Source organism: Numenius arquata, chromosome 10 (assembly GCF_964106895.1).
Source record: "Numenius arquata chromosome 10, bNumArq3.hap1.1, whole genome shotgun sequence".
NCBI classification, from domain to species: Eukaryota; Metazoa; Chordata; class Aves; order Charadriiformes; family Scolopacidae; genus Numenius; species Numenius arquata.
The window spans coordinates 37,020,015-37,032,172 of NC_133585.1; positions in this window are offsets into that span (position 1 = coordinate 37,020,015).

Here is a 12,158-nt window from a genome sequence, read left to right on the forward strand (position 1 = left end):
CACAGCAGCAACCAGAATATGGACGCAGATCCCTCTGTGGCTTTATGATCTGCATCAATCTCTTTTCTCTGCCTACGAAGGTTTAAACTAGCTTTGTATAAATGTGATCTTGGTAACTTGTTGCCATGCCATCCAAAAGAGATGTCTGCTCTGGCATTCCCTGGTAGGGCCAAAGTGTTGTTTGTTACTTTGTCATGATCTACAAATCCTTTGATCTGCTGTGTTGCCATCCCTCTAGCAGCCTATGTAGAGATCAGGGCAGGTGGTGGCTGGGGATTAGGTGACCTTTGGTGCTCTGGTTAGCACTACACAGCAGTATTCAGAATCTAATATGTAGGCTTCAGAAAAGCTCTGCATATTAGAAATATAAAACATAGACTGCAAGATGTTATCCTGTGTAATGATCTGCAGTATTTTTTTGACTTTCATTCTGGCTTTTGAACCCCAGGCTGCAATCTGTTTTGAGAGCAATAGGAAAATGCAGCAAGTTTTTCTCCAGCCTTTGGAAAGTGAAGTGCAACACACTTAGGATCTGGGTGGAACGGCTCTGCAGCAGGAGCCCTGAGATCTCTGTCTCTCAAGTGGAAGTGCGGCCTCGTGAATTGCAGGCTGCTGCAGAAAAAGCAGCTTTTCTCCCTTGCTGTGTTCTGCTGTACTGTGATAATTGCTTCTAGTAACTCTGCTACCTAGTGTGCTGGGGACGGTGCTGGCACACCGGGGTGTGCTCTAGGTCTGTACTTCTGCACGTGTGATGAGATCCTGAGCCTTTCAGGTACGCATACCTGGATCCTTTCCTTAATGACAGCCAACCAAAAAGATGTTTTTAGATTTAAAAGTCAGTGTTTATTTGCTTGTAGATGAGAACGATTAATACTCTTAAGTAGAAAAAACCAAAACTTCAAGGGCAGGTAAAACAGAATAAAGCAGGAGCAGTAGTGCTATCTTCCCTGTGTCCTAACACAGCGAGTTCATCTGCGTTTGTTCTGAGCCCTTTTTGCTGACAAATCCCACAGAGTCCCTTTCGTCTCCCTGTAAATCTCTATCTCTCTCTCCCTTCAGACGCTTGATTCTGTGCATGCATTTCTGTCTCCCAGGCTCCCTTTGTGCTGCTGGCTGGAGTTCAGTCTCTTTCCTGGCCTATACAGCTCTTAAAACCTTTTCCCTCTAGTGCTTGCCCAGATGCTGCCAAAACCGATGCATAATCTCAGTTCCTTCTGGAGGCTCCACAGCATCAGCCAGGGACTGCGCAAAGGGCTACTTTTTTTTTTCTTTTTTCTTTTTCTGCCCAGTGACAGTCTGTAAAAGGAACATAGTTCTGTGACTTAAACAAATTGAACAGATGCTTTCTACCATAACATGTTACTCTTCTATAGTGCATTTTATGTTTCCTTGAATCGTATATTATAGGCTGCAAATCTCACTGTTTTCAACAGAAAGCCGGTTCTGCTTTTAATTAGGCTGTCAAAGTCCTGCTGGTAGTAGTGGGATGGAGAAAAGACTGTCATATGTGATTGACAGGAAGGTCATGGGCTCTACATGACTGGAGGGTTTTTTTAAGAATAAGTTAGAATATATCAGAAATGAGGAATTTTAGCTGGTCCTGCCCTGAAGCTGGGGAATGGACTAGCTGGCTTCATAAGCTCTTTTCCACAATTATTTTCATAATCTCTGAATTCAGTGATTGCAATAAATGATTGATGCATCCATGCATAACAATCAACGTGTCCCAAGAGCAAACAAACTGTGTAAGACATGGAAGAAAGTTATAAGTATAAACAAGCTTATTTTCCCTCCTGTTATTGTGCTGCAGGGAGGCTCATTTTTTTTCTTTTGCTTTTGGATGTCTAAAGGCATTTCATTGTATTTAGCAATTACTTCAGACTCCCAGCTGTCACAGGGGGCTGGAGGGACAATTGAGCTTCTTAGCTGCTCTGCTCTTTCAAGAAAATATCTATGATTTTCAGACTGGATAAACGCAGGCTCCTCAGGACCTCCAAGGCTTTCTGAATTCAGATAGGGAGATTTTCTTTAGTGAAAAGAAATAATGAAGTGCTTTGTAGACTAGTGAGCATCTTGCTGCTGTGTGATGGGATCAGAGCACTTATACTTGACGGGACAATGTCCTCTGTTTCCCTGAGCAGAGTAAGAGCTGTCTGGACCATAGGCTTTTGCAACCAACATGCAGAAAGGGCACATCAGACTGTAAGCACACATGGCAGCAGCAAGATCATAAAATTGTACTGGTGGGAACGGGAACCAAGTTCAAGTTGCGTGGGTCAGGTTAAAGTAACTTCTTGACAAAGACCAGCCATGCAGTCTGACAGGTGATGAGTGTCCCACTGGTCATTGCTACTTTGGAGATGTGTGTTGTGAGTGTGCTTCTGGTTTTGAGGAACTATTTTGGGGGGGCAGGTAAGGAATCTTCTAGTACCTATTCACATGTGCTTAAGTTGCAACGTGATGTACAATATTCAGCATTTCCTTATGTGTTGGGATCTTATCTTACTTTACTATCTCATTTAATGTGTTAAAGGAAACTCAAGGAACTTTGAAATGAAAGACATTGTCTTAGCAAGGAGTACTCTATTATTATTTTTTTAAATGACAAGACTGTTAAAGAATCATTGTCTCCTTTTGGTTGAAGATTCATTGAAATAAAAAAAAATCAACTTCTCATATTGAGAATATGAAACTCTTGACTAGTTGATTTACAGCTTACTGATAAGAGAAGTGTATATGCTTCTGGCTCTGGGGGAACTGCCCCCAGCCAATATTTGTGTAAGAAGGTCACTTCTAGACACAAGAGTAATAGCTCAGGAGCAGAGATCTAGCTACGTGGTTAGAAAATAAGCTACTATAGTTACCTAGGAAAAGGGCAAACTAACATGTGAAAAGAAAAAAAAATCCAAGTGAGGAGATACTTTATTTTCAAAGTTTCTACCTCAAATCTAACACGAAAAAACCTTAATGACAGGCTTGCAGATGACAGCTGCAGTGTCGTATAACAGCAACAGGAGCCAATCTGACTATCTGGGAACCTTGTTACTAAGCAGGGAGCAAACCCTTCTTCTACTAACACATCTTTGTAATTTAGAAGGCTAGATTGCAGATGTCATTAAGGTAACGATTTTTGGCAAATGGGATGGAGCCTAACAGAAATTGGAAGGTAATGAAAGAACCGATGTGTTACAAAGATTAAGCAGAACAGAGAGGAAGGACTGATTTATTTGCTTACAGCCAAAATAACGGGATGAAATTAAGCCAGGTTGAATATTTAAGATGAAATTTCCTCATGATCAGAACTACTATCTATGTAAATGGCTTCCTGGGAAGTGCTGAAACCTCATTGCTGGGCCTGTTTTAAAATTGAGCTGGATGAAAAGCTGGTAAAGGTACAATAAAGAAACACAACCTTTGTTAAGAGAGAGGGATGCTGTAGCTCCATTATGAGGACTTTTCCCTGCTTAGGACCAGTGAATGAGCTTTTCAATAGCCTAAACAAGGAGTGCTTTATCAGGTCAGCGACATTCTTTCATTGCTCCATCATTTCCTTTTCTAAAAAGTTTGTAGCAGGAAAGCTACAAGCAGTGAAAACCTCTGAGGCTCGCCATAGCACCTGAGAAGCAGCCCTGGAACAGCACGCAGATGCCAGCAGCCTGAGGCCATGCTAACAGACACTGCTGCACATCTCAATAGGTGAAGCTTATTTATGCAGCTCTAACAAGAAAGGTCATTAAAATTTGTAACCTTGGGTTCTCATTATTGGATTTCATTTAAAATTCAGGGTTGTGCTCATTATACTGTCACTTGAAAGCTTTGATGCTGAAAGCCTGTTTTTAACACACAGTAAACTATTCGGAAATCTGTTAGGAAAGATTGCCACTTTTAAGCTCTTCTAATAGTGATGAGTGGCTATTCTACCAATTATTACTGACTGTTGTGTATTATCACCTATAAATTGTACTGCGTGCCTTTTGAATGATTAGAGTTAACCCAGCTGAGGTGGAACCTGGTGGTAAGCAGCAGGGCATGGGCATCAGTGGCTTGTAACAGGTACTGGCTATAGCAGGATCACAACCCCAGGAACACAAGTATTTGCATTCAATAGTGAGAGCTTTGTAACAGCAGCTATAGAGCATTATGACTGATAAAACCAAAGCATCAAGGATGTATTGGCACATGGGAACTCTTGGTTACTCTTTCGAAGCCTTGCTTGCTTTCCTTTTACTGGAAAACATAGTATGAACTGCTGTCAGGTGTAAAGGCTTTCACATCTTTCACAAAGATCAAGTCCAGTTTACCCGTTTCATTGTTATTGCAAAATGAATTTTAATTATCTTGAGTTGTAATATGTAAAGTGCAAGCAAAATTAAAAACAGCCTCTGCCTTCTAATTCACTTTCTCTGTTTTACTCTTGATTAGGTTTTTTCAGTTATTGGATGGATGGAAAAAATAATTATATCTGTAAAGTTCAAACCCATATGTCGTAATCAAGCAGAAAACAAGTCTGCTCAGCAAAACAAATAAATTAAATGAGATAAATACTGAGAAATTACTGAAATATTATTTTTCATTTAATTCTGTTCAGAAATTTCTGTGAATACACTTTAAATCTATAGCCAGTCTACCACTGTTCTGCTTTGTGTTTTCAATTGCAAGACCTTGTCATTCACATCTTACAATTTCATGCAGAACACAAAGCTTTCTTCTTTTCAGTAACACTTTCATAACATCACAAAATCACTTAGCTTGCTCCCTTTAGTGAGATTAATGCAAAGCTGCACCACCGTTACCCTTAACTTCCAAGTTTGTATGCATGCTCTTACAACACGAAATTTGGGACAGTAGGGTACTCCTAAGTAAAGAGAACAGTTTTGGAGCCTGGTTTTATTAGAATAGAGAAATTAATGGTCCTGGGGACCGTAAATAGAAAGTACATATTTGCTGATGTCAACTGCTGTAGGTTGATCCTCGGACCGGGGGAATAAACAAGGTCTGGTTCAGGTATAACACAAGTGATTTGTGGCCTCTTCATGGGGCTTGCTGGGGTTAGAACATGAAATGCTAGTCTAGATTTCTGGTATGAGGCATGAAACTGAAGAAAAGATGCTTGTTTGATATGTTTTAAAGGCATATTAATCACCTTGAGGAAAAATGCTTGTGAGCTCATGAAGGGAAAAGTCTACTACGTCTGCAGAGAATTTTCTTCCTGGCATTTAGGAGAATGTGCAATGAACTGTACATCTCTAACGAGAAAAATATCTAGGGGAAAAAAAAATCAGTGATTGAAAGACAGTGTTGAGACTTTCAAGTACTGGAGAATACTAAATGCCATAAAAACCTTAAGTTTTCCTTCAGATTAATTTGATAACAAAATAGATCCTAGTTTTCCATGGTTAGAAAAAGATAAATCAATGATTGCTGAAGCAGCAGCGGAGTACAGGGTAATATCTACCAGATACATATGTTTGTATCTCCCTCTCCTTGGGTTAGTTTATTTGGTACAATCTTAACATTTCCTATGGTGCCATATGAAGTTGCCTATTAGACACTATAAAATGCAGATATTTCCGATTGATTCCTTTTTTTCTGTCCTGGGAGATTATACTACACCACCACAGCCAGCAGGCAAAGACTATTTCCTGTACAACACGTTGTCACGTGCAGTATCTCAGCGCTGGGATTAACCATCCACTGAAACGGTTAGCTTTAATTACATTGACAACTTAACACGCTGAAACTCAGAGCACTGTTGGATGTTAAACGTTACCTGCCCTGCACTTCACCTGCTGGAGCTGATCTGGCTCAGGGCAACACCAGCGTTAAAGCTAATAAGCTTCACAACTGTCCTGAAGGGGTGTGCAGTTAAGTCAACTGTTTTGTACATGGTACTGAGATACTAAATATCCAATGCCATGCAGTCTCCCCTTGGGGGCCCACATTCTGCATCAGCAAGAGACAAATTGGATCCACATAGATTTCTTCCTTTTATACTTTAGCTAAAGGAAAATAGTTTTTTATATTTACCATGGCTATCTGCAGTGTTAGCAGCTTTGGTAAATGATATGAGATGGGGTAAAGAGTGATGGGAGCAGCAAGCAAAGCCACAGGGTAAATATGTGCTCCTGTCTTTATAGATAACAACTCAGATAACTAGCAGTACTGTGGACAGGTAGAGTGAATAGATGAAGCAGAATTAAGTGGGAAATGACCTTATGAACGATAAAAGATTTTCCAAGTGGAGACAGGGAACACTTTTATGATTTGGGGTTATCACCCGGTATGAAATCTAGGTTGGCAAAACAAGTGGCTGAAGACCAAAACTCAAGGTACTGCTGGGGTAACAACGCTCATCATTAATGCAGAAGTCCAATTAGCAATGAGCAAATTCATAAGGATTTTTTAAGGTTTTAAACCTCTGTGGTCTGAAAAATCAGACTGGAACATTCAGGAAAACACGTTTTCAGAAAAACTTTATAACTCCCCCATCACCACCTCTTCCCGCCTTGGAAATACTGTAATCACCTTTTCTCCTTCAAAACAGCTTTCTATTCATGGGAGAAAGAAGGAACTGCAGAAAAGCAGCATGCTGAGTGTGAAAGGAGTGAAGCTTCTCTTTACCACTTAAAGGTACTACATCTTGATCTGATGATAGCAAGCTCTATTGCGTGTTTACACTGAGAACCATTATTATGTGGAGGGAGAAAAAAGGAAAAGAAAGAAGGAAAAATAATGCAAAATAAGATGCTTCACGGGAAACTTTTCAGATGATTGCTACCTAGGCTATTTATCTGAAAGCATCAACTGTCTTCTGCCAAATAACAACCAATTATTAGTCTTAGATGAACCAACTCCAAAACAGACAAATACTATCAGTAACTCAAGTTCAGGTGTGTGCATAACACTTTCAAAGTACAGCCCTGCAAAACAGCATGCCTTTTAAAACGATAGTTAAAATAGTTGGTCTTCCTTTCTTGATGAGCCAGAAACACAGACAAAAATACAGGTAGCTACTGTAGCAGATTACTGGCACCTCAGTAGGATGCTGAACTAGCTTTAAATGAGCAGGCAGTGTGGCTCTGCCAGCAGAGAGATCAATGCAGGTTAATTTGTTTGGCCTTATCATTGTTGTAGACAATCTGCTTGTGGTTTCCAGGTTCAAGTCAGCTTGGAGATATTTACTGTGGCACAGGTTAAAGTACAACTGTTGATTTCCAAGACCTGTTTATGAATCTCTCAGCCTTTTATAGTCAATGGAGCTATGACATTGGCCTGGGGTCTATTTCACCAGGTACAACATCAACCAAATTATGGACTTTGTTGTTTTCTAAATCTGTGTGAAAGTTCAGAAGGACGGAAAATACTGTGGGTTTTGTTCTTCAGCTTCACTTGTGCTGTCTCCAGGTGGAAAAAGTGTCTTTCATTATTTACCCAGAGTAGCTAAAGTGAAGTGGAGGTGCTTGGATCAAGTTGCTTGGGAATCAAACCACATTTTCAGTATGGGATGTGGCATGTCACTTCAAAAATTGGTTCCAATGATAAATGTGTTGACTGATCCGAGAAAGGCAAGGAGCCTGGTAGGTAGGGAAGGTAGGGAGCCTGGCTATGAGAAGCTAAGTTTGCACTGTCTGAGCTTTGCTTTAGTTGGAGACTCAGAATAGTACAAAGGAATCACGGGTATGAGGAAGGTGATGAGACATCAGGAGGAATGTGTTTAATTTAATGATGGCACATGGCTGGCAATGGGGTTGGTCTGGCTATTGATTCCCACTGACCAGCACACGTTTGATTATTATCACCACTTGCCCAGTTAATGGAGATACTGCAGCTCTGGTCACAGCCCCAGGAAAGCAACTGCAAGTTTGCTGGTGACTTGCCAAACCTGCTGGGCCTCCAGATGGAGGAAAACCAAGGTTTGTATTTATTTATTAAAAAATGCAGGCTATGCAAATAAGAGATGGTTGAAGTAAACTCTAAGTGATCAGTATTCTGTGCTCTGTGTGTCCAAAGGAGCAAGAGAAACCTACATACAGGACAGCCTGGAAAATAAAAAAAAGTGAGCAAAGCTGAGCTTGGACTTCTGGGTTTTCCTGACTTGTCAGCCATCAAAAACTTTGGCTTCTGTATTGACTCAAAAATTTTTACATTTATGGAGTTGTATAGCTCTGTTTCTTATTATGACATATGCTTTAGGGGGAATAAACAGCAGAGCTCTAACAGCAAACCAATGTGCTGACAGTTATGAAAAAAAAAAAAAGTAGATTGGTTCCTATTTTACAATTTTTAGTTGTTCTCAGCAGTCTGTCAGTGTCTGGACAGCTCAAATGGAAGTACTGAGGTTCAGTGGTGCTCAGTACGGATGCTCAGTAAGCCAGGATTACAGGACTAGTTTTACAAACAACTTGCTTTTTCTGTTTATTTGCTTGGTTTGTCTATGTCCCAAGGGAGTTTTCCTGTTGCAGTGGCTGTAAAAGTTGATCTGTGGAGGGCAGAGAAACAAATATACTTTGTGGTGTAGCCTTGCTAAATGAATGACAGGTCAAAGCAGCAGATCAGAAATAACCTATTTCTGTATTTTAATGATTTGAAAATGTCCATTTGAAACTGCCTCTGAATAATTAGAGACCCTTACTTTGATAAAAAGGAAAGGCATTTGAATAACAGTCAGCATTATTTGTAAGATTATACTTAGCTTGGAAAAAGGTGACAGATAAAAGGTGAGATCTTACCAAACATTCCCTTTAAATACAAACTGCCTGGAACTGACTGATCCCTGTGAGTCAGCCTCCACACAATTTATCTACACTGACACTGACTCGATTGTGCAGACAAGCAGCCAAAGCATATTTAGAGGAAAAAATATTCAAGGCAAACTGGTTGAATTTAGTTTGCTTTTCTTCACCTTTGTGCTCTTCAAACTTGGGGAAAATGTGCCTTTTAAACTGAAGAAGTTGTTAGTCACCGAAACCAATGAAAGCAAAGGAAGAAAAGAAACCAGTATATCGTCCGCTGAAGGTTTTAATTCCTTCCTCTCATCATTACTGATCTTTTCAGATAGTATACAAGTTTTTACAGTCACAAATACTCCTTCCCGATTACTCTATGCCCCTGTCATCCCAACTTTCTGTGCTTCACAGTCAATTCCTCCAGCTGTTCTGAGCACTTTTAGGGGTATTTGCCCATGTCCTTGTGACTTGCATGGGTGGCACTACTCTACTCTGAAAGTTTCTGAGACAGTATTGGGACCTAGGGAGATAAAAGGCCTCCAGCCTCCATTTTTTTCCAGAGTCTTCATATATGTACATCTATCTATCTATCTATCTACCTACCTACCTACATATCATCTGTTTTACTTTCGATGACTGTATCCCTCCCCTTTGGAGGAAAAAAATTGATGCTAGATTTAATGTTAAGTCAATTATTGTGTCTTAAGCTCACTATTACATAACTAGTCATTGGGTAATAGCCTTTTTTGTAACTTTTTCAAGGATCATCTTGATGGAGTGTGTTGAGAGCTTTGTCTAACACAGCATATAGCCTGCATTAGCGTACAATTCTCAGAGCATCTAACTGACTTAAGACTCTAAATCTGACTTGCCTTTATTTGGGCTTCATATTTTCTCAGACATCTTGCAGTGGGGCTGGCACTTTGCTACTTTGCTTTCAGATGTCTGCTCTCTTTAACCTTATAAATTGCTATGGTATATGTTTGACATCTGTGGTAGAAACCTTAATGCTGATTTTCCCCACTGCAATTTTTCCCTGCTCCTCACCTTCTCCCCTACCCATAAAATAACATTGCCATACAGTCTTGCTTTGGTTTTCCTCCTGAGAAGCTCATAGATCTGGCTCCCATCTTGCATGCCCTACAGCTGGGCCTGTACTTCACTTGGCTGTAGGACTGCCTGGGGTGTTTCTCCAGCAGCAGCCTGATTTATGATTCCCCATTTAGCCACAAAGTGCTAGCAACAAGTTTCAGTTTGGTTGATTGATCTGTTTGTTATAGACTTCTTCTTCCCAGGCAGATGGGATACTTGGGTTGCCTGTCCACAGCTTGGCCAGTGTTGACAAATGGTGCTGTTAGACATCTGCTGCCGCTCACCTCAGAAGCAGAGGGTGATAGAGAAAACTGCGGAAGTATTTCACCTGGTTTTGAATTTTGTGAAGGTCCTTTACCATTGCCTTGGTGAGATAAATGCCCTAAAATGTTGAAAGTAGTGCTCTGAGACCTCACCTTTTGCGGGTGGACTTCCCAGGTGGTGTGGGACTGGCATACAACCGTGTCAGCCCTCTTCCCCGAGGCCACTGTCAGGAGAGCAGCCAGGCTGTAATGTCCTGGAAGCGCTCTCTTTCATCTTGACCTGCTGAGAGAAGTCTGCTAAGCTCTTATTTATTTTGCAGGATTCCCAAGTCTGAGTACAATGCAGTCTCTAGGAGTACTGTAAGTGCTTAAATTGTTCTGGGCTGTGCCTGTGCTTGTTTCTGGCTATGCACAGAGATTATAGCAGTTGGCTGCAATTTAGAAACCACTTTGGGGAGGCAAAGCTTTCTCGATTTTGACACTGCTATATTCAGTTAATTTCTAAACATCTGTAAGATAACCTTAAGAGAGGTTTACCGGAATTTACAGATTCTTGACAAACTGCTTTTAGGTGAAATAAAATACTAAAGTTTCTCTGAGATGAGAAGCATCTTCAGGAGACGCTTTTCTTATTCTTAAACAATGGGCTTCGTTGTCAGTGAGAAGCTAGATTCTCAAAATTACTATAACTGCACTGTAACAGTGAAGCATTTGTCAAGGTAAGGAGTTATACAATAAGGCAGCAGTTCAATAAATGGAGTAAGAAAGAAAAAGCATAAAGTTGAAATGATAAAACTTTAGAGATAGATATGCTTATAATACAATGTTGGTTTAGTTCTGGAGGAGCTGAAATCTCACTGCTGTTGAGTAATAAGGTACAAACAAAAGCCTTAAAAACTTACATTCCGAATTCCCAATCTGATTGTGCATAGAATCATAGAATGGTTCGGGTTGGAAGGGACCCTGAGGATCACAGAGTTCCAACCCCCCTGCCATGGGCAGGGACACCTTCCACTAGACCAGGTTGATCAAAGCCCCATCCAGCCTGGTCTTCAACACCTCCAGAGAAGAGGCATCCACAGCTTCTCTGGGCAACCTGTTCCAGTGTTTTGCCATATTCAGAGTAAAGAATTTCTTCCTAATATCTAATCTAAGTCTCCCTTCTAGTACTCTAGGTGGGGTCTCACCAGAGCGGAGCAGAGGGGCAGAATCACCTCCCTCAACCTGCTGGCCACACTTCTGAAGCAGCCCAGGATGCTGTTGGCTGTTAGCATAGGAGGGTGGATTTAAATGCATATGTTCCTTGGTATCAGAAATGTCTGATTTTTCTAGGAATAAAATATAATACACGATAGTTGTCAATATTCAGTCATTTCTTATGTATAGGTATGATACCCTGACATCTTCTCCTGGAAGTCTGCAGGTAGCTGCTGCTGTTTCTGTCTAAAAGCATATAACATTGATGGGGACAGGACAGGGATGAAAGCTACTCAATTTTTTTCTTAATGACTTGGACAAAGAACTGGAGAATGGCCTTTTAAAATCCTCAGAGGACACTAAGTGGAGAGAGTGCCACAAATATATGGGGGAATTAAAAGCTCAGGATTTGAAATGATCTTGACAAACAAACTGGAGGTGTAGTCTGAAAAGAATAAAACTTCACCAACAGGTACAAATGTAAAGCACTGTGCTTAGGAATAACAATGGCATGGGGAGAGCTGACTGTGTAGCATCCGTGCAGAAAAGGATGACAGTTTCAGAGAAAGATTGTAAAAAGAAAAATCCTACTGGGAAGGTGTAAGCGCGATGTGTACCCTGGGAGGGAGATGAATGAGTACTTCTGCATTATTAAGACTTCTTGTAGAGTATCAGGTACCAAATCCTAGAGCATTTGTGTACCAAAATCTAAGAGAGCTGTGTAGTAATTGAGGACTGTGAAGAGAGCGGAAAAGAGAGTTGCTGGAAGTGTGGAAACATGACATGTGAGGAAAGAAGAAGCAAACTAATGTTCTTTAGCTTGAGGAAGAGAGGATTGAGAGGATCCACGCTTTGCACATATTTACAGACTGTTGCAGCG